A 23,844-nucleotide genomic window follows, 5' to 3' on the forward strand; every position below is an offset into this window, starting at 1 on the left:
GGGGCTGCTGATGGGACACTCTGATGTAAGGGGGCTGCTGATGGGACACTCTTATGTAAGGGGGCTGGTAATGGGACACTCTGATGTAAGGGGGCTGGTAATGGGACACTCTGATGTAAGGGGGCTGGTAATGGGACACTCTGATGTAAGGGGGTGCTGATGGGACACTCTGATGTAAGGGGGCTGCTGATGAGACACTCTGATGTACGGAGGTGCTGGTAATGGGACACTCTGATGTAAGGGGGCTGGTAATGGGACACTCTGATGTAAGGGGGCTGGTAATGGGACACTCTGATGTAAGGGGGCTGGTGATGGGACACTCTGATGTAAGGGGGTGCTGATGGGACTCTCTGATGTTAGGGGGTGCTGATGGGACACTCTGATGTTAGGGAGTGCTGATGGGACTCTGATGTTAGGGAGTGCTGATGGGACACTCTGATGTAAGGGGGCTGGTGATGGGACACTCTGATGTAAGGGGGTGCTGATGGGACTCTCTGATGTTAGGGGGCGCTGATGGGACTCTCTGATGTTAGGGAGTACTGATGGGACACTCTTATGTAAGGGGGCTGGTGATGGGACACTCTGATGTAAGGGGTGATGATGGGACACTCTGTTGTAAGGGGGTGCTGATGGGACACACTGATGTTAGGGGGCGCTGATGGGACACTCTGATGTTAGGGAGTGCTGATGGGACACTCTTATGTAAGGGGGCTGGTGATGGGACACTCTGATGTAAGGGGGTGCTGATGGGACTCTCTGATGTTAGGGTGTGCTGATGGGACACTCTGATGTAAGGGGGCTGGTAATGGGACACTCTGATGTAAGGGGGCTGGTAATGGGACACTCTGATGTAAGGGGGTGCTGATGGGACTCTCTGATGTTAGGGTGTGCTGATGGGACACTCTGATGTAAGGGGGCTGGTAATGGGACACTCTGATGTAAGGGGGTGCTGATGGAACACTCTGATGTAAGGGGGCTGCTGATGGGACATTCTGATGTACGGAGGTGCTGGTAATGGGACACTCTGATGTAAGGGGGCTGGTAATGGGACACTCTGATGTAAGGGGGCTGGTAATGGGACACTCTGATGTAAGGGGGCTGGTGATGGGACACTCTGATGTAAGGGGGTGCTGATGGGACTCTCTGATGTTAGGGGGTGCTGATGGGACACTCTGATGTTAGGGAGTGCTGATGGGACTCTCTGATATTAGGGAGTGCTGATGGGACACTCTGATGTAAGGGGGCTGGTGATGGGACACTTTGATGTAAGGGGGTGCTGATGGGACACTCTGATGTTAGGGGGTGCTGATGGGACACTCTGATGTTAGGGAGTGCTGATGGGACTCTCTGATGTTAGGGAGTGCTGATGGGACACTCTGATGTAAGGGGGCTGGTGATGGGACACTCTGATGTAAGGGGGTGCTGATGGGACTCTCTGATGTTAGGGGGCGCTGATGGGACTCTCTGATGTTAGGGAGTACTGATGGGACACTCTTATGTAAGGGGGCTGGTGATGAGACACTCTGATGTAAGGGGTGATGATGGGACACTCTGTTGTAAGGGGGTGCTGATGGGACACACTGATGTTAGGGGGCGCTGATGGGACTCTCTGATGTTAGGGAGTGCTGATGGGACACTCTCATGTAAGGGGGCTGGTGATGGGACACTCTGATGTAAGGGGGTGCTGATGGGACACTCTGATGTTAGGGGGTGCTGATGGGACACTCTGATGTTAGGGAGTGCTGATGGGACTCTCTGATGTTAGGGAGTGCTGATGGGACACTCTGATGTAAGGGGGCTGGTGATGGGGCACTCTGATGTAATGGGTGATGATGGGACACTCTGTTGTAAGGGGGTGCTGATGGGACACACTGATGTTAGGGAGTGCTGATGGGACACTCAAAATGTAAGTGGGCCGGTCTGGATGAAGTCCAGGGCCAAATTTCTGTCCCAGTCCAGCCCTGGTGGAGAGGGATCAGATCTGTGACCCCGTTAGGGAGACTCACCCTCTACTTTCATTTTTAACCATTATCATCGAAAGTGAAGGTAAAAGGAAATCACTAATTTTGGGTTGACGCCGAAACAGGATTATCGGCACTAGTTCTGGTGACACCCAGGGATTCCCTTACTCAGAAGGGATTTCCTCTCAATTCCTGTATTTGGCATGGGATAGGATGTGAAAGGAAGTCTGAACAACGAGCCACAGATGTGGAAAGAAAACTGACGGGTGGTTGTAACCCTCCCTTGCTCTATTAAAAAGAAAAAAAATGTGGCCTACAGTTCAACAATAAGGGCTCATTTACTTGGGCACCATACAGCATTAGGACCCCTTTCACGCTGAGCCGTGGCCGCATTAGCGCTAAAGCAGTGAGCATTTTAGCTGCACTTTAGTGATGTTTAATCAGGGTGTTTAACCCCCACTAGCTGGGCACTTTTAACCCCCGCTAGTGGCTGAAGAGGGGGTTAAACGTACCCATGTTGTGGCGCTTCCGAAGTACTTTTCAGGCTCTTTGGAAGCGCTGCCAATTCATTTCAATGGGCAGGGTGTTTTGGAAGCTTTGTATACAGCACTCCCAATCCGCTCTAAAGATGCTGCTTGCAGGACTTTTCCTAACGTCCCCCAAGCGCACCGCCCCAGTGTGAAAAGACACACTAAAATGTATTATAAAAAGGAATCCCCTGGGGGAGGATTTTAAAGGCACGTACAACTTGATTGAAAAACAATGAAAAATATTTTATTACATAAAACAAACAAGGAAGTAATATACAATATACATAAAAAAAATATCTCTGGGTACAATTATAAAGACACTGTTAATAACAATGTGCACCACATAGGTTTATAATATAATCCATGTAGGTATAGCCACCCTACGCGCTTCGGAGCTTAATAAAGCATATCCTTCTTCAGGGGTGTAGATACAACATTAACATGGAATCTGTTGAATAACGGAGGACAAGATATTAGAGCGGGAGATGTCAGCGCCCAGATGTAATCCACATATAAACTGACAAAAGAATCCATATAAGCCATGGGAATACCATGGATTTGGGGGTGACAAATAATGAAATAAAAAATGGTCATGTAATAGAGTTGCACAAAATGCTGAAGGCCTCCCTCGCCCTTAAAGGTACAGAATAAAATAATTAGCTTCAAACACTGGCAAAATAGAACGATAATCAATTATTATAGTGCAATATAACTCTACTGCTTAGTTTAACAATAACACAATCATACAACAGTTCATTTAGCAATAACGCCATCAAAATAAATAATAGTACATATTGGATGACTTATATGTAAAAAGCGCAAAAGATGACAAAAAAAGATAGTGGTATAAATATCATAAGTATAAGTAGCTAATTCCCTATTGTTTCCTACCCCCTGAGACGAACCCTTCCAAAAACGGTTTGAACCAAATAGTGTCGTTAAGACCCGGAGACTGAGTAGCTTTCAAGGAGTGAATCCATCTGCAGGAGAATTTTGTTCCAATCTCCCCCCCTGTGGTTTGGGTGAATTCTGTCCAAGATGAGGAATTTGATTTTGGGGAGTTTCCCCCATGGACTAAGGTGGTGTGGCGGCCTAGGGGGAGGTCCGGATCACAGGTGCGCATACTAGTAATATGCCTATATGCACGTTTCCAAAATTCCTGTTTGGTTTTGCCAACGTAAAAACAACTGCACTCACACAGGAGCAAATAAATTACTCTGAATGTGTGGCAGTTGGCAAAGTGTTTTGGGTGAAAGATTTTGCCATTGGGCAAAAGTGGATTTTTTTGTGTCAACATAAATTTGCAGTTATGACATTTACCGCATGTAAAAGTGCCTTTGTATTTGCAGTGTGTAAAACTTGTAGCGTCTCGAAATTCACTTTTCACAAGGGTGTCACCAATGGATGTGGCTTGTTTGAAAGTAAAGGAGGGTTTTGATGTCACAAATTTGCCTAGAGACGGATCGCATGTAAGAATGTGCCAGCATTTTTCAATCATTTTCTTAACCTGCTCTTGTTGGTTGCTAAATTTAGTTATAATTCTGATATCCTCAGTTTCCTTTTTAGATTTTTTGCGATGTATAAGGTCGATTCTATTGTGAAGGCAAGCTCGTTTGAAGGCGCGCTTCAGGGAGGTATGGGAATAGCCCCGCAAAAGCAATCTCTTGCGGAGCTGATTGGCCTCCTCCCGAAACACGACCTCATCCGAGCAATTACACCTAACTCGAAGGTACTGGCTGTACGGGATGGAATTTATTAGGGGTTTGGGATGAAAGCTTGACACGTAGAGAATAGAGTTGCCTGCAGTTGGCTTCCTAAATAGTTTACTTAACACTTTGCCAGATTCACCCCTGTAAATCTCCACATCAAGGAAGGTGATGCGATCAAGATCAGAGTTCATAGTAAAATGTAGATTAAAGTTATTCTTGTTAATTCTCAGGAGCCACTGTTCTAACGGGTCATGGGGGCCGTCCCAGATGATGAAGATGTCGTTGATGTACCGGTACCAACAAAGAATGTGGTCCGAGTACATCGACAAGTCCTCATCATCCAGAACCATTGCCTCCCACTCCCCCAGGTACAGGTTGGCGTAGGATGGGGCATAGCAGGTCCCCATCGCTACCCCCTGCACCTAGAGGAAGTAGGAGCCGTTGAAGGTGAATACATTGTGTTGTAAAATGAAATCTAAAATTGACATGATAAACTCCCCGTATCTCGGGTCGATCTCGGGGTTCTTGGATAGAAAGTGTTGAACAACTGCTATCCCCTTTTATCGTGAGGGATCGAGTTGTAAAGGAATTCTGCATCCACTGCTACAAAGATGGCGTGGTCCAGAATGATTAAGGAATCAATGACTTGAAGAAACTAAAGAGTATCCTTAACAAAGGAAGGCAAGGAGGAAACTTTGCTAGTGTTGTCACTGACAGCCAACGCCTGAGATAATTGGCCTACCAGGGGGGTTGTTTGCATTCTTGTGAATTTTTGGCAAAGCATAAAATACGGGAACACGTGGAAATTTATTTTGAACAAATTCCCAAGTTTGTTGGGTGATAATTTGATTAGAGAAGGCCGAATCAATGATAGCATAAAACTCAAGGGTGTACTTCTTCACAATGTTGGCAGGGACACAACGGTACCAGTCAGTGTTGCTGAGTATTTTAGTGCACATTTCGATGTATGTTGTATTGTCAAGAAGGACAATATTTCCTCCCTTATCTGATGTTTTAATTGTGATATTTTTGTTAAGTGAGAGTTGTTTAAGGGCTATGTGTTCCTGTCTACTGAGGTTGGCTAGGACCTGCGTTTCCGGATTTTTAACGCTTCCAAATCATTGTAGATGAGCTTCAAAAATGCTGCGGCATTAGGGCATGTACTGGGGGCAGGGCAAAAGTCAGATTTCTTCTTAAGATTGGATTTAGTTTACCTTAAAAGGGATATCCTGTGGATCTACTGTGTCCTCCAACAAGGAGGTTAAATCGAGTTGATCAATAAGGTCAATTGGATTATTTTCTTTCAAAAGGGCCACTAATTGGTCCAGTGCTTGTGTTTCTTGGGAGGTGTGTGTAGTATGAACTTCCTTATTGGAGAAAAGTTTCTTTAGAAGTAATTTACGAACAAATAATTGAAGGTCTTTATATACGTCGAATACATCAATATCTTGGGTAGGGCAAAAATTGAGGCCTTTCCTCAGGACGTTAATTTCATCAACAGGGAGCTTGTAAGAAGAAAGATTAACTTTGGTTAAATCAGATAATAACTCGCCTGCAAAAACGGCTCTCCTGCAGTCTGTGTGGAAGCCCCAAGTGCTTTCACACTGAGGAGATGCGCTGGCAGGACTTTAAAAAAAAGTCCTGCAAGCAGCATCTTTTGAGTGGTGTATACCGCTCCTCCACCACTCCTGCCCATTGAAATGAATGGGCACCACTGCCGAAGCACCTGCAATGCGATTTGGCAGCTGAGCTTCACGGGCACATTTAACCCCTTCCTGGGCCGCTAGCTGAATTATAAGTGCCCCGCTAAAATGACGGTAAAGCGCTGCTAAAACTGGCAGCGTTTTACCGTCAACGCCTGCTCGCTCCAGTGTGAAAGCAGCCTTAAGACCCCTTTCACACCAGGGTGTTTTGCAGGAGCTATAGCGTTAGAAATAGAGCTTGCAAAACGCCCTAAAGAAGCTGCACCATTGTGTGTAGTGTGAAAGCCCGAGGGCTTTCACACGACAGCGGTGCACTGGCAGGACGTCAGAAAAAAGTCCTGCCAGCAGCTTCTTAGGAGCGGTGTGTTTACCGCTCCTCCACCACTGCTCCCTATTGAAATCAATGGGGCAGCGCTGTAATACTGCCGGAAAAACGCCGCTATTGCGGCGTATTGCTGGCGGGTTTAACCCTTTCGCGGCCGATAGTGGGGGTAAAAGTGCCCCGCTAGCACCCGAAATGCGCCGCAAATCCGGCGGTAAAACGCCACTAAAAATAGCAGCGTTTTACCACCCACGCTATCGGTGGTGTGGTGTGAAAGGGGTCTTGGTGATACAGAAAATTTCTTACATTAAACAAAACAAACATCCAAACAGTTCACGTGTATGTATAATTTAGAATTATATATATATATATATATATATATATATATATATATATATATATATATACATATAAAAAAACAGGTAATCAAAACTTTTGGATGAAAAAAAATGGGCTAACTTTACTGTTTTTTTTTTTTTTTTTTTTAAATCTGTGTATTTTTTCCCCAAAAAATTGAGTTTGAAAGACCGCTGCGCAAATACCGTGTGACATAATATATTGCAACAACCGCTATTTTATTCCCTAGGATCTCTGCTAAAAAATATATATATATAAGTTTTGGGGGTTCTAAGTGAATTTCTAGCAGAAAATACTGGATCTTTATTTGTAAGCATCAAGTGTCAAAAAAGATTTAGTCTTTAAATGGTTAAACTGAGAACTTCTACACACAGAGTTCAATTCATTCATTCAAGTGTAAACATTGTATCATTTTGATCTTTTCTTGGCAGACTGCCCAGGAGACAAGTCACTGAAGTCATTTGCAAGTTGCGCTGAATATATCATCGGCCTTTTTTAACAGAACAATCGGCCAATGCCGATTAATTAAAAAACACCAAATATCGGCTGATATATCGGTCGACCTCTAGTTGAGACTGTACAATTATGGGGGGTGCCCACAAGGATTTGTTCTAAAAAAGAAGGATCATTGGAAACGGTGTCAATAGAAGTAATAGTAATTGGGTTTTGATTTACAGTGCTAGTGTGGGTGTTAGGAGCGGCTTCCGGAACAGCCGCAGAAGGTGTAACCAACTGCCCCGGAAGTGATGTAGATGGAGGTGCAGATTGAGGATGTGTAATCATATAGAGTGTGAGTTTTTTAGCTTGTTGCTTTTCGGTGGAATCGCCGGAATATAAATTAGTACTCGGTGTGGTCTTGGATTTTTGATTAGATTGGGAATGTGAGGGGTGCGACTGATACGAGGAGTTTGATGTAGAACGGGGAAAAGAGGAAGTGTTTCTAATTGGTTGAGTAGAATTAACCGAGGGGTGTGGTAGATTTAAAGGGCCTTTACTTAAATTGGGTTTGTTGGAGGTAAAGGTCCATGTATGTATATTATATGTTACTTCCTTGTTTGTTTTATGTAATAAAATATTTTTGATTGTTTTTCAATCAAGTTGTATGTGCCTTTAAAATCCACCCCCACGGGATTCCTTTTTATAAACCATTTTTTCCGGATGTGGCACAACTAATACCGAAATGGGATCAGGAGATCAAGTCGTAGTCAAACATAATAGCGAATGGGGATTCATTTTGGATTTTCATATGCAATACAAAGTGGTAGAAGATATCTTCAAGCGGCATTGGCATGTCCTTTTGCTAGATAAAAAACGAAATCCTGCATTTCCATCTCAACCTCAATTTATTTATAGGAAGGCCCCAAATTTCGGTGACAAAATTATAAAAGAAAGTGGTTGACCCCCCGAAACCTCCAACTACTTTTTGGGATCGAAATGGCTTTTTTGCTTGCCGGAGATGCAAAGCTTGCTGAGAAATCTCTAGGCCAGTTAGATCATTATACAATTTTTCCTCTCCATCAAATAATCGAGTGTTCAACATAAAACAGTTTATTACATGTAACAGCACTCACGTTGTATATGCTTTAAAATGCCCTTGTGGGTTGATGTATATTGGAAGGACAAAAAGAAAATTTAGAGTGAGAATCGCTGAACACATTCATAAAATTAAAATTGGATTCAAAGACCATAATGTGTCGTTACATTTCAAACTCAAATATAATATGGACGCCACTGGTCTCCAATTTTGGGGAATTGAACAAATCAAACCCTATTGGAGAGGAATCAATATGGTACGGGAATTGTCAAAACACGAGACTCAATGGATATAATTAGTTGATGTTTTGAGTCCTAGGGGCCTGAATATCGAATTGGACATCAATTGCTTTATAAGTGACACTTAATCAGATTATATCAATTACATGGATGCGCCCCCTGTGGTGGATTAGATCATTTACGCTCTACCATTCATGCATTGTTAGAAGGGGTTGGATACACAGAATTATCTATATAAAGGAAAACCAGAGACGATCCTGTATAAAAGAACCACATCCGAGTACACACAAAGATCAATGATGATCGTAGAGTAGTGTGCATAAAAGTAATTACATAAGAGCAATCATATAAAAAGAATGACACACGTACGGATGGACTTACTATAGACGCTTCTGTGAAATATATACACAGATTTTCATTTGAATTAAAAATCATTTTCCAGTTAAAAATAATTTTTAAACTATAATTTATTTCTTAAACTAAAATCAATTTAGATTTGAATTTGTTCCTCGATTTTTTGATTATAGATGGGTTATTTACTAATCAAAATAAAAGGGCATAATCTATCATGGTGTTAAATCCCCATAATTTCTAAACCAGTTCCGGATTTATTCATTTCATTCTTAAGGTACTGTAATTTTAAATCTTTTTTTTTTAATATATATTTTTTAATGAATTAATTAGTTTTAATTCATTAAATAATAGTGTGCTTGCTCTTACTTTCACAGCGATACCTCACATGTGTGGTGCCATGGGCATAGCATAAGGGGTTGCAGGGGTCACAATGGCAACCCTGTCCCTAGCTCCAGGGGGTCCCAGCAGCCTCCCTGCCATATTATCATATCCTCCACAAAGTCCAGCTCTGATCTGCCATAGGGCCCCACAGCCACGCTTCAGTACTGGGTTTCCATTTTGCCTTCCACAATTGACACCCCTCCAATCTCATTGGCTGTGAAGCATTTCCAGAATGGAGAGGAGCATGAGGTAAGAACAGCCCAGGATGGGTAAGTGTCTGTGCTGTGTGCTGGCAACATGGAATGGTAACCGTGCTTAGCGAGGCAAGAGGAGGAGACTGCTGCTGTCCTATAGCCATGATGGGACCTTCATGTGTCTTCTAGTCACCAGCTGGGATACTCTGTACGCCCCCACTCGGGGATGTCTGCTTACCCCGACTTCCCTGACAACTGGGGAAAAGATATACACCTCCGGGAGGTGACCTTCCCCCAACACCTTCCAAAACTCACAGAGAAACCTTCAGAAATTGCTAAAACAAATCCCTTAACATCTCATCAGGGGGCCCCTGAAGGGCTACTGGCTCCAGATTTCATGTCACATGGCTTTGCCGTCCCAGATCTAAGTTGCACCCCCCCAAAGCCCCCTGACCACCCCACTGCCCTGGATACTATGCCCGGCTGCTGAGCTCCTTTCCCATTACAGCACTCTATACTGCTCCTTCTCCGCAGGGCTGAAATCACATTCCTTTACAACACAGCCAGTTAGCCATGATCTCCACAGGGTGTATCTGCCTACTGCAAATACACTGCCGTTCTGACAGAGAATTTCGCAAGTCAGAAGGACAACATAAAAGCCAGAAACACCCTGTGAAGACTGAGAGACTGCGTGTAAAGGAATGTGATTTCAGACCTGTGTACTGTGGGGGCCGAGGAACTCTATACAGTGCTGAGATGGGAAAGGAGCAATGTCAAGTGACCTGCCAGGGGTCCCTCTCCTCTGATTCTCCAACGGTAATCACTGTCCTCTCATGTAAAGAGGAACTCAAAACTCTTAAGCCACTTTGGGTATCTTGGCATGCAGTGGGTGTTTCTGCACGCACGGTTGAAGTGGTGGGTGGTAATGAGGGGGGTCCAGGCCAACTTTTGCATCGGGGCCCACAAGCTTCAAGGTATGCCTTGTGTGGTGCGACCGCTATTTACATAAGTATGCAGGACCTACATGCACGTTTACATTTGTGCATGAGCATGGGTGTATGGGGCGCTTACATATTTTTTTTTTTTTGGATGAACAAGGGATTAACAACATTCATGGTCTGTGACATATCCAGTTTTTAAGCCCATATCTCTCCTTTTGCCTCCAAAGCATGTGATCAAAGCAAGATCAGTTTGATCAGATGCTGTACAAACCAGTAATGGCTTCTAATCAAAACAAAGGTAATGTAACAGAAGAGGGGAAGAAACTCTTTCACAGTGATTGCGATTAGAGCGGTTATATTGGTAGCGGGCTCCCCGATGGGACAGGAGAGCCCGGTAAAGGTGGATAGGGTCCCCCTTGCTCCATCTGTAAAAATGACCGAGAGGCTGTAGAGCCAATTGGACCATTTTTCCCCAAATAGCGAAACACTCAGAGAAAAAGGATAATACCAAGACCATTGTTGTAGCTGCACTGATCCTGATCCTTGCTGAGCTTGAATCCATGTATGACTGGCTTTAGTTTGCCTCTATAGATACCCTGTGCTGTTATTCCAGGTATAACAGGCCCCTGTGCACAAATGGCATCCCACACTGTGTATTTTTGGCCCAGGGATGACATCTAGCACCGTGTGTCACGGGCCCACAGATCAGGTGGCACACCGGATATGGCAATGGTACACTCATGAAAGGAGGATGGGAAAAGGGAAGTCTATTATAAAACATTTTCAGATGGGCATTCCAATCAGGTCCACCTATCAGTTTTTACGGCTGACTTGATTGGAAGGTCCATTCATCCCTATGGACAAGCAGCTGTACACAGACTTGTGTCCATTTACACCCGCCTACCCCTGGGTTCGATCAGGCCCTTAAAAACAAAGCGTAGAGGACTCTCTCTTGAGTTTAAGGTGAAGCAGTTCCTACTGAACTGTCCGAGATTCAAACCATGTATGGGCAGGCTGATTGCACCCAAGCTTATTGATCAATCCACTTGGGTACAACTAGCCTGTTTGATTTTTCATGAGATCATTGCTAGAGGTTAAGCAATAATCACTGTGGCTCTCCCCATGAGGAGAACACAATAGCTCCACGGGATGGATTCCCCCATCAACATCAGTGTTGATGGGGGAATGCACCTATTTTCTTTCCTGCAACCACAGGTTGAAAATCTAACCATCTATGGCTGGCTTAACAGTCATCGGAGTTGCACCTGCTCTGACTAGATGGAGGTTGGAATCAGACCTGTGTTCCGGTGCATTGTGTTTAGAACGAATAAAAGAAAAAAAAATTCTTACACACACTATTTATTTTTATTTCATTTTATTAAATGTTTTTCACAATATAACAATAAAGTATATACATAATTTCTTCTGCCATGATGCACCACAATGCATGGTAGTGCGTTGAACTGCATTGTGTTGAATTGTACTGCATGTGTGTTGGAAGTGCATTTGGTCAATGTGTTGGGGTACCATTGACGATGGATGGCACTGCACCACACTGATGCTTGTAACGTGAATTAAAAAAACATAGGTTGGGGTAATGCACATTTACCACAACACAATGGTGTGATTTTGCACTAAAGCATGGCAGTTCACAGAACCATCCAAAACACAAATTTCCCCAGCATACTTACCAGCTAGCCAGCATAATATAACGAAAAAAAGGCTAAACTGTTTCTGCAATTTACATTGGATGCAAATATATGTGAAGCCGCACTGCCACGTCAAGGCCCCTCTGCAAAGTGCGGTCCCTAACTATAATGTTTCTAAATTGAGAAATATATAGGAAGAAATAAATAGAGTGTCTAAACTAGTTACAATTTCTTTTTAAAAACAGAGGTTTTTGTTATATATTTGCATTCATAAGTGAAGCTACATAGAGCTCCCAGGGATCCCATTGGATCTTCCTTGTGGCTTGTGCTTGGTCACAGTGAGACCTCGTATGATTGGGATTTCTGTGTCCCTCTAATGTAATGTTTCCAGGGTATATGCCTGTTAACCCTCTAAGTCTTAGGTGCTCGCAGTGATACTGGTGTTAGGTTTAGAAAGTCTCTAGCACTCAAAAAGATTATTTCCACTTATTGTGAAAAAATTTCATATTATTCCAGCCACTGTTTTATTGCTGGTTTGATAGTACCAGAAAATAAAAAAAAACTGGCCTCCAACCTCCCCTTATAGCCAGTCCAACACACACCTAAAAAGTATCAGCCTCCCGCCTGCAAAAAAACCCTGTGTCACTCCTGGAGCCTGAACGGCCCACTTTGATGGAGCCAGAACGGGGGTGTCACACTCTCCTGGAGCCTGAAAAGGCCCATTCTTCTGGAGCCAAACTGGCCCATTCTTCTAGAGCCTGAACGGCCCGCTCTGATGGAGCCTGAACGGCACAGTCTGATGGAGCCTGAACGGCCCGCTCTGATGGAGCCTGAACGGCACAGTCTGATGGAGCCTGAACGGCCCGCTCTGATGGATCCTGAACGGCACAGTCTGATGGAGCCTGAACCGCCCGCTCTGATGGAGTCTGAACGGAGTGTCACACTCTGATGGAGCCTGAACGGGGGTGACACGTGCTGATGGAGCCTGAACGGGGGTGTCACACGCTGATGGAGCCTGAACGGGGGTGTCACATGCTGATGGAGTCTGAACGGGGGTGTCACACTCTGATGGAGCCTGAAAGGGGGTGTCACACGCTGATGGAGCCTGAAAGGGGGTGTCACACTCTGATGGAGCCTGAAAGGGGGTGTCACACTCTGATGGAGCCTGAAAGGGGGTGTCGCACTCTGATGGAGCCTGAACGGGGATGACACGCGCTGATGGAGCCTGAACGGGGGTGTCACACGCTGATGGAGCCTGAACGGGGGTGTCACACTCTGATGGAGCCTGAAAGGGGGTGTAACACTCTGATGGAGCCTGAACGGGGGTGTCACATTCTCCTGGAGCCTGAAAAGGCCCATTCTTCTGGAGCCAAACTAGCCCATTCTTCTAGAGCCAGAGAAGCCCACTCTTCTGGAGCCTGAATCTCCCAATCGTCTGGAACCTGATCGGCCCAATCCCCTGAAGCCTGAATCTCCCATTCTTCTGAAACCTGATCGGCCCAATCTCCTGGAGCCTGAATCTCGCACTCTGATGGAGCCTGAATCTCGCACTCTGATGGAGCCTGAACTTCGCACTCTGATGGAGCCTGAACTTCGCACTCTGATGGAGCCTGAACTTTGCACTCTGATGGAGCCTGAACTTTGCACTCTGATGGAGCCTGAACTTTGCACTCTGATGGAGCCTGAACTTTGCACTCTGATGGAGCCTGAACTTCGCACTCTGATGGAGCCTGAACTTCGCACTCTGATGGAGCCTGAACTTCGCACTCTGATGGAGCCTGAACCTCGCACTCTGATGGAGCCTGAACCTCGCACTCTGATGGAGCCTGAACCTCGCACTCTGATGGAGCCTGAACCTCGCACTCTGATGGAGCTTGAATGGGGGTGTCGCACTCTGATGGAGCCTGAACCTTGCACTCTGATGGAGCCTGAATGGGGGTGTCGCACTCTGATGGAGCCTGAATGGGGGTGTCGCACTCTGATGAAGCCTGAACAGGGGTGTCGCACTCTGATGGAGCCTGAACGGGGTTGTCGCACTCTTCTTGAGTCTGAACGTGGGCGACACACTTTTCTGGAGTTTGAACAATTTCTTCCAACTTGTTGGCAATCTTCACTCCCAAAAATTCTGCACCCCTCCCATTTAAGTGCAGTCCATCCCTTCCATAGAGCCGGGAAGCGACTGCAAAGTCAGACCAGTTCTCCATGAAGCCAAACTCCTCTTCTCTGCACCAGTTCTTCAGCCACTTGTTAAGCTCTCTAAGCTCCTGCTGCCTTTCTGGTGTGGCTTTAGGTACAGGCAGTATTTCTGAAAATACTGCTTTGGAGGTCCTTTTTTTCAACATAATCCCTATGTCCTTGAAATCATTTTGTAGACTGCTCCATCTTCCTCTAATTTGGTCATTTGTACCAATATGTACCAAGACAGCTGGGTCCTCTCCAGCCCCACGCAACAATCTTTCCATCCGATCTGCAATGTCCCGAACCCGAGCGCCTGGTAAACAACATACTGTTCGTAGTTGAGGGTCTTTGTGACAGATTGCCCTCTCTGTCCCTCTAATAATTGAGTCCCCTACCACCAGTATCTGCCTATTCTTTCTTGTAGCCTTGCCCCCATCTTTACTGGAGGAAATGTTCCCATGGTTCACCTGACATTTTGGTTGAGTCTCAATGTCGGGTACAGTCCCAATATGCACATGACACTCTTCTGGACTTTGCACACGAGCAACACGCTCTTCTGTAGTCTGAGCGGCGGCGGCGCACCCTTTTGGAGTCTGAGCGGCGGCTGCGCGCCCTTTTGGAGTCTGAGCGGCGCGCCCATTTGGAGTCTGAGCGGCAGTGGCGCGCCCTTTTGGAGTCTGAGCGGCGGCGGTGCGCCCTTTTGGAGTCTGAGCGGCGGCGGTGCGCCCATTTGGAGTCTGAACGGCGGCGGCGCGCCCATTTGGAGTCTGAACGGCGGCGGCGCGCCCATTTGGAGTCTGAGCGGTGGCGGCGGCGCGCCCATTTGGAGTCTGAGCGGCGGCGGCGCGCCCTTTTGGAGTTTGAGCGGCGGCGGCGCGCCCATTTGGAGTCTGAGCGGCGGCGGCACGCCCATTTGAAGTCTGAGCGGCGGCGGCGCGCCCATTTTGAGTCTGAGCGGCGGCGGCGCGCCCATTTGAAGTCTGAGCGGCGGCGGCACGCCCATTTCGAGTCTGAGCGGCGGCGGCGCGCCCATTTGGAGTCTGAGCGGCGGCGGCGCGCCCATTTGGAGTCTGAGCGGCGGTGGTGCGCCCATTTGGAGTCTGAGCGGCGGCGGCGCGCCCATTTGGAGTCTGAGCGGCGGCGCGCCCATTTGGAGTCTGAGCGGCGGCGGCGCGCCCTTTTGAAGTCTGAGCGGCGGCGGCGCGCCCATTTGGAGTCTGAGCGGCGGCGGCGCGCCCATTTCGAGTCTGAGCAGCGGCGGCGTGCCCTCTTTTAGTCTGAGCGGCGGCGGCGCGCCCATTTCGAGTCTGAGCGGCGGCGGCGCGCCCATTTGAAGTCTGAGCGGCGGAGGCGCACCCTTTTGGAGTCTGAGCGGCGGCGACGCGCCCTTCTGGAGTCTGAGCGGCGGCGGCGCGCCCTTCTGGAATCTGGGCGGCGGCGGCGGCTCGCCCTTCTGGAATCTGAGCGGCAGCGGCTCGCCCTTCTGGAGTCTGAGCGGCGGCGGCACGCTCTTCTGTAGTCTGAGAGGCGGCGGCGCTCTCTTCTGGAGTCTGAGAGGCGGCGGCGCTCCCTTTTGGAGTCTGAGCGGCGGCGGCGCGCCCTTCTGGAATCTGGGCGGCGGCTCGCCCTTCTGGAATCTGAGCGGCAGCGGCTCGCCCTTCTGGAGTCTGAGCGGCGGCGGCACGCTCTTCTGTAGTCTGAGCGGCGGCGGCACGCTCTTCTGTAGTCTGAGAGGCGGCGGCGCTCTCTTCTGGAGTCTGAGAGGCGGCGGCGCTCTCTTCTGGAGTCTGAGAGGCGGCGGCACGCTCTTTTGCAGTCTGAGCGGCGGCGGCACGCTCTTCTGGAGTCTGAGCGGCGGCGGCGCGCTCTTCTGCAGTCTGAGCGGCGGCGGCGCGCTCTTCTGCAGTCTGAGCGGCGGCGGCGCGCTCTTCTGCAGTCTGAATGTGGACGAAACTCTCTTCTGCAGTCTGAATGTCCCTTTCAATACTGCTCACTGTGGCAGGCCTGCCGTGTGAGCTGTGTCTGCAGTAGATCTCGCCTTCATCTGCAATAAAACCAGAGGAATTTGATTTAGCATCTTTACCTACATTTCATATATTTTTCTTTATACAACATCAAATTATGAAGAAAAAAATTCAAAGCTCCACTTCCAGGGAGAAATAGTAAACCCGACATGACAGTGACATAGGAAAAACTGCTATTGGCTTTTGTATAAAAATGCTGATTGCCTGGCAGTTATGCTGACCCACTAAAATTCCATGATTGGAAGTTTGGAAGCCAACAACAAGTATTTTTAGCAGTATAATAAAAAAGCATTTCCCAAACATAGGTAATTGCTGTGGGCACATTGTGTGGGCTGCTAAGCAATTACATGGTGTTGATCACGTGGTGGAGTGTCGGATCATTTTATCAACTGAATATCTATCATAGAGATACTACCCAATATTAATATCACAACTTATAGACTCTCTCTGTTTTTTCATATTTATTGTTTGCACATTGCTACTTACTGGGTGTGTAATATATATGTGTATTGTTTATGTTATCACATTACCTAGCGCCACTATTTACTTTTAACCTATGTTTGGTAGATGCTGTTTTATTATAGCATTTCTTTTAAAGTGGCTGCTCTATATGTATCAGGTTTGTCTTTGGCGCAGTGATAAGATCTTAGGTAGCGGCTCATTGTGATCTGGTTGTGTATTATTTTTAGCAGTATGATGTTGCACTTTCATAGTTAAATGAGTGGGCAGGTCACAAAGGAAATTGTGACAGGAAGTAGTGGTGCCACCTGCCTGGCTGTACATTGTGGCAGGGGTTTGTGAAACATCAGACCAGCTAAGCAGGGGCTTTGTTGAGTGGCAGTTTTGTCAAGAAAGTGTGTCATTATCAGCCCTGAGATCAGAACACCACAGCAGCAAATGGAACTCCCTACATCTGAAAGAAATCTGGAGACATAAAAGAAATACTTTCCCTGGCCCCATTAGTTCAGCGGGGAGGGGAGTGTGTGTTTGTGTGTTGGGGGGCACTGCAGAAAGGAGACAATTTCTTCACATTCAGGCTGAGAGCTCTGCTGTTTCTTATAATTGAGATAAAATCCCAGCCTCTTTTATATCAATCTACCGGATTCCTCTGGTGAATTTATATACAAGAGGCTGGGATTGAAGAATCGGCTCCGGTGAGGACAGCTGTGGATGTTTGGACAGGTAAGTGTCTCTATATTAAAAGTTAGCAGCTATAGTATTTGTAGCTGCTGACTTAAAAATGTTTTGGGGTAGACTGGAGCGCCTCTTTAAAGTCCCACACCTTGCAAAACCTTGGGATCAGTGGACATGCGTCCTACAAGTGTGTTTTTTTTATTTTCTTTAGCCATGACAATTTCAGTTCTCTTATATGGGTTCAATTAAAGTGCTTATAAAGGCAGAGGGATTTTATCTTGCTGCATTTCTAAAAAAATAAAAAATAAATGTATGCATGCATCTCCCCCCCAGCCCCCCGCCCCCCTAGGCTCTCTTGCTCCTCACTGGCTCAGTAAAAAAAAAGAAATAATAATAATAGGCCAAAAAAGCCAATGCTGTAAAAAAAACACACTATTGCAAAAATGTTGAAAAACTCACTGCAAAGCTACTGCCATTTTTATAACATTATTATAACGTCCGGTGTGCATGAGGAAGCTTTACCATCACTGTAATGTATGGCATTGGTTTAACCACTTAAGCCCTGGACCAATTGTCAGCCTAAGGATCAGAGGTCTTTTTACAATTTTGCACTGCACTGCTTTAACTGGCAATTGCGCGGTCATGCAATGTTGTACCCAAACAAAATTTGCGTCCTTTTCTTGCCACAAATAGAGCTTTCTTTTGATGGTATTTGATTGCCTCTGCGATTTTTATTTTTTACGATATAAATGGAAAAAGACTGAAAATTTTGAAAGAAAAAAAGATATTTTCTACTTTTTGTTATAAGAAAAATCGAATAAACTCAATTTCAGTCATACATTTAGGCCAAAATGTATTCAGCCCCATGTCTTTAGTAAAAAAAAGTCATTAAGCGTATATTTATTGGTTTGTGCAAAAGTTATAGCGTCTACAAACTAGAGTACATTTTCTGGAATTTACACAGCTTTTAATTTATGACTGCCTATCTCATTTCTTGAGGTGCTAAAATGGCAGGGCAGTACAACCCCCCCCATGACCCCATTTTGGAAAGTTGAAACCCCAAGAAAATTGCTGAGGGGCATGTTGAGACCATTGAATATTTTTTTTTTTTTGTCCCAAGTGATTGAATAATGACACAAAAAAAAAAGTTTGCAAAAAGTTGTCACTAAATGATATATTGCTCACAATGCCATAGTTATATGTGGAATTTCACCCCAAAATATATTCTGCTGCTTCTCCTGAGTACGGGGATACCACATATGTGGGACTTTTTGGGAGCCTAGCCGCGTACGGGACCCCGAAAACCAATCACCGCCTTCAGGATTTCTAAGGGTGCAAATTTTTGATTTCACTCCTCACTACCTATCACAGTTTCGAAGGCCATAAAATGCCAAAATAGCTCAAAACCCCCCCAAATGACCCCATTTTGGAACGTAGACACCCCAAGCTATTTAATGAGAGGCATGTTGAGTCCATGAAATATTTTATATTTTGCCACAAGTTGCGGGAATATTACAAACTTTTTTTTGTGCACGAAGTTGTCACTAAATGATATATTGCTCACACATGCTATGGGCATAAGTGAAATTACACCCCAAAATAAATTCTGCTGGGGATACCACATGTGGGGGACTTTGTGGGAGCCTAGCCGTGTACCGTAAAACGCTACCAAAAAAAACTGTTAGCGATGGCAGGGATCAGGCCTGACTCTGCAAACGCTGCAGTTATGTGTTTAGTGTTTTGTAAGTGACAGTGATCAATCGATACTGCACTTGGGTGGGCTGGGCGGAGGGGCAAAACGCAGGTGCTAGCAGGTATCTGGGCTGGTCCCGCTAACAATGCTTTTTTTGTCGATTTGTGTGCCTATGTGTACCTACGTGTCAGTGTAGTGATTGGTGCACACTTACTATGTCCTCTCCTCGCAGTCCGGTCAAAAAGACCGCCCCGAGGAGAGTGAAATCGTAAACACAGGGAGGGGAAGCTTCTCATTCGCCAGGAGCGATGGAGAGGGGATGGCCAGAAACCAACGGCCATCCCCTCATCCTGGATCGCTCCTGAAGCGAAACGGACCGCCGCAGCCAGTGGGAGGGGGTCCGATCGGACCCCCCACACGCTGTAAGGCAGGCATGTACGGGTATGTGCTTGTGCCCATACATGCCATTCTTCCGACGTATAATTACATGCGGTGGTCCTAAAGTGGTTAATTATCTGCGTCTTGTAGAACGACTCCTATTGTAAATGAAAATATATTCTCCGCCTACAATGGCTTGCTACAGTTTCTGTGGAATATTTTTTTGACATTTTGGGAACTATGTATATGTGTTATGTAGGTAACAAGGGGTTAAACATGTATGTGGGGGTCTTTTCTTCCCATATTATAAATCTCTGCCATCTTGCTGGGTGGCATTGAGGTCATCAGTCCAGCCTGTAATAAGTAGCATGCAAGGCTTGTTCAAAAAAAAAAGGCAGTTAGTAGGTGACAGTTGGAAAAAGAGGGGGGGGGGACTTGGCTCGGGGTAAACATATCTAAAAATAGCTGCTTTCTCCTCTTTAAAATAAATCCTCAGACTGGTGTTTACAAGACAAAAGACAGCAATGTCTATGGCCAGCCCTATACATGTGTACATAGGTTTAGTCTACTGAAAATTTTAAAAAGGGATTGAAGACTTTTCTTTTTAGCAAATGTTTTTGAATTAAGTTATTTGTCTGTTTTTTTATTGTAACTGTGTAGCACTTTGAGGTCTTTTGATGGAAAGTGCATTATAAATAACATTTATTATTATTATTATTATTATTATTATTATTATTATTATATGGGGGTGCCACTGTCATCAATGGGAGGAAAAAGAATCCAATGAAAGTATTTTGTATTTATCAATATCCATGAAACTTACCAGCCCTGCGTTTTTTGTCCCACTGTGGTCCATTGGCTTTACAGCCGGCATCAAAACATCCGATAACGGATCTGAAACAGCGACGTACAAATCGCACTGCCCTCCGCATTTTGGTGGGCTTCTTGAATAGGGGATCTGCAAGCTGTATATTGATCTCTCCTTCCATAGCTGGGCTTCCTTTGGTTGGTTTCTCAATATTGTTTTGAGAAACAATCTGTTTACTTGTAATTTGTCTCATTATGAAGAATAATAAGACACGCTTTAAGTCTGAGAAATTGCAATAAAACTGAATCGAATAAATCCAAATCCAATCAAACAGCAAGAGAAAGCTGGACAGAGATGTCTTCACTGTACAGCAAACAACTCACAACTGATGCCAGAGGAGCCCAGAGCAGCCTTATATTAGAGCAGGTGATGACATCATAGAGGTCGTTTTTTTTAACTGACGATTTTTCTTAACGGCTTTTGTTGCCATGGTTACCAAAGCTTCCTATACACAGTGATGGGCTGTGGGGGATGGGCTGTGAGGGAGAGCACAGACACACCAATAGAGGACTATGATTGGGCAGTATTAATGGTAGCAATATGATGGGGCAGTTTTGATAGGGCAGTTTTGATGGTGGCAATAGGAGGAGGCAATTTTGATGGGAAAAAGAGGGGGGGGGACTTGGCTCAGGGTAAACAGATCTAAAAATAGCTGCTTTCTCCTCTTTAAAATAAATTCTCAGACTGGTGTTTACAAGACAAAAGACAGCAATGTCTATGGCCAGCCCTATACATGTGTACATAGGTTTAGTCTACTGAAAATTTTAAAAAGGGATTGAAGACTTTTCATTTTAGCAAATGTTTTTGAATTAAGTTATTTGTCTGTTTTTTTATTGTAACTATGTAGCACTTTGAGGTCTTTTGATGGAAAGTGCATTATAAATAACATTTATTATTATTATTATTATTATTATTATTATATGGGGGTGCCACTGTCATCAATGGGAGGAAAAAGAACCCAATGAAAGTATTTTGTATTTATCAATATCCATGAAACTTACCAGCCCTGCGTTTTTTGTCCCAGCGTGGTCCATTGGCTTTACAGCCGGCATCAAAACATCCGATAACGGATCTGAAACAGCGACGTACAAATTGCACTGCCCTCCGCATTTTGGTGGGCTTCTTGAATAGGGGATCTGCAAGCTGTATATTGATCTCTCCTTCCATAGCTGGGCTTCCTTTGGTTGGTTTCTCAATATTGTTTTGAGAAACAATCTGTTTACTTGTAATTTGTCTCATTATGAAGAATAATAAGACACGCTTTAAGTCTGAGAAATTGCAATAAAACTGAATCGAATAAATCCAAATCCAATCAAACAGCAAGAGAAAGCTGGACAGAGATGTCTTCACTGTACAGCAAACAACTGACTTCTGATGCCAGAGGAGCCCAGAGCAGCCTTATATTAGAGCAGGTGATGACATCATAGAGGTTTTTTTTTCAACTGATGATTTTTCTTTTGTTGCCATGGTTACCAACGCTTCCTATACACAGTGATGGGCTGTGGGGGAGAGCACAGACACACCAATAGAGGACTATGATGGGGCAGTATTAATGGTAGCAATATGATGGTGCAGTTTTGATGGTGGCAATAGGAGGAGGCAATTTTAATGGGGCAGTTTTTTTTATATGTATAGAGGACTGTGAAACTGGATTAAAGTTATTATTATAAAGCCCTCTATTTTAAGGCATAGTGATAGGTTGAGTGGTCAGAGTTGATATTGATTATGTATATGTCGACACACGAAAGAAAATAAAAAGAAAAAATCCTGTTTTTCTTCAACGGTGACTAAAAAAAGTCGAAGTGAGGGTGTAGTGTATCTTCTAGAATGTCCTTGCCACATTCAATACATGGGAAGAACAAAAAGAGAACTCTGGAAGAGATTAAGAGAGCATGTTGAAAATATTAAAAAGGGTTTTGATAAATATAACCCTCGAGACACTATGCGAAGTTTCATAAAAAAGACCCCTCATCTTTATTAATTTGTGGTATTCAAAAATACAAGCCCCATTGGAGAGGTGATAATAAAATTATTAGGATTAGCCAAGCTGAATCCTGATGGATTCATGAATTACCGTATGCACTTTAACAGCTTTTGGACATAACGTTGACTTTGATCTTAATTGTTTTATTTCTAATTATTAATTCAAGATTTTTGGGCATTTTATTAATATTAATGAATTTTTTATATTTTTCTATATCCACTTATATATATATAGATAGCATTGGGGTTAGATGTACTTCACTGATGAGGGGTTTTGTCCTCTCCCCCCTCCCCCTACTGCTTTTTTTTTTTTTTTTTTTCGGTATTAATTTCCCAATTGATTGGTCCAGTCAAAACCAACGTTATGGCCAGTTATGAGATAGTTAAAATATAGCTATGGTATAGTTGTACTTTTTATCATAATATTGCTATGTATTTGAATGACTAGATGAACACAGTTAGCATTGCCTGTATAAAATGATGTAGTATGGCATTTAACCACAAGATGGCAGTGTCTGTGGAGCGATATATTTAGAATGTTATTTTACACTTATTTATGTGGAGAAAGTTATAACAATTACTTTGTAATTTTAGTAATGTTATTAGTAGATGTGGAAGTAATTTGAATATGCTTTTTTTTTCAAGTTGTATCAGGAAGCTAGTAGTATTAAGGTATGGGGTGGTTGTTGTTTTGAGTTGCTATAGCCGCCCGCCCTATTTAAACTTCATCAACACCTGACTCCTTGACCCTTTGAAAAAGTCACGTGTCTGTGACGCAACGTGTCAGGGAGGAGCCAGGTGTCACGATCGTCACTTCCGGTCGCGGCTGAGACCGAAAGTTCCCTTTTTTACAAGCGCAAGATTCCGTTTTTTAATGTGAGTGGATATTTTACATTATTTTATTAAAGTTTACATTTCTACACATGAGAGTCCCCTTTCTTTCCCCCATGATCGTTGGTATTTTGGATTTTATTGTGAGGCTGAACGAATCATCTATAAGGAGCCAAATCAGCAATTTCCCCTACAAGTGTGTTGGACCCTGAGGGGTCTTGTATTGAGGTGAGAGGCTGGGGGAAACGGGGGGTGCTCTGGTGGAGCACTGAAGGTGGACTGTCTCTCTCTTTTTGTGAAGCATGTCTGCATCTGTGACAACACTGCATGACTATTAGATATACTGTCACATTTGGATATCGAGCTACTGAATAGCACTGGAACATTTGTTTGAACACTTGTATTTGCACATGGACTTTTTTATTTTTATGTTTTTCTTCTTCTTTTTTAGCCATTTTTGTATTGTGATTCAGTCACATATTGTTTGCGATATTTGCACATTTCATGTCATTTGGATGTATCACTTTTTATATATGTGATTTTGCACTTTTTAAATATTATACACTACTGTGTTTTGCACGTTTATGGATGCACAGTGTTTTTACATTTGCACATTTATGTACGTATTTATTACAGTTATTGATTTGTGTCACATAATAGGTGGTGTATTTTAAAAGGCAGCGCTACATACCTTTTTTTACATATATATATTTATATTTATTAACCACATGCCCTCTGGAATCTATGATTTACTCCCCTTCATGACCAGATCATGTTTTGCAATACGGCACTGCACTACTTATTTTAACTGACAATTGCGCGGTCATGCAACGCTGTATGCAAATAAAATGTATGTCTTTTTTTGCCACATAAATAGAGCT

At 44.5% G+C, this 23,844-nt stretch overlaps 1 protein-coding gene across 7 annotated transcripts in view; it reads left to right on the forward strand.

Annotated features, from left to right (window-relative positions):
- Positions 1 to 23,844, forward strand: part of LOC143988917 (b(0,+)-type amino acid transporter 1-like) — a 401,901-nt gene that overhangs the window by 191,545 nt on the left and 186,512 nt on the right. Inside the window, exon 1 of one of the 7 annotated variants that reach the window (XM_077488841.1) lies at positions 16,318 to 17,258. The exons of the other annotated variants lie outside the window; for them this stretch is intronic. The gene's annotated coding sequence lies outside the window, so the exon portion shown is untranslated. Of the gene's footprint in view, positions 1 to 16,317; positions 17,259 to 23,844 lie in introns of those variants that run through there. 7 annotated transcript variants of the gene reach the window in all.

The sequence above is a fragment of the Lithobates pipiens genome, unplaced genomic scaffold (assembly GCF_037356315.1).
Source record: "Lithobates pipiens isolate NorthernLeopardFrog02 unplaced genomic scaffold, aLitPip1_a1.2 Scaffold_18, whole genome shotgun sequence".
Classification (NCBI taxonomy): Eukaryota; Metazoa; Chordata; class Amphibia; order Anura; family Ranidae; genus Lithobates; species Lithobates pipiens.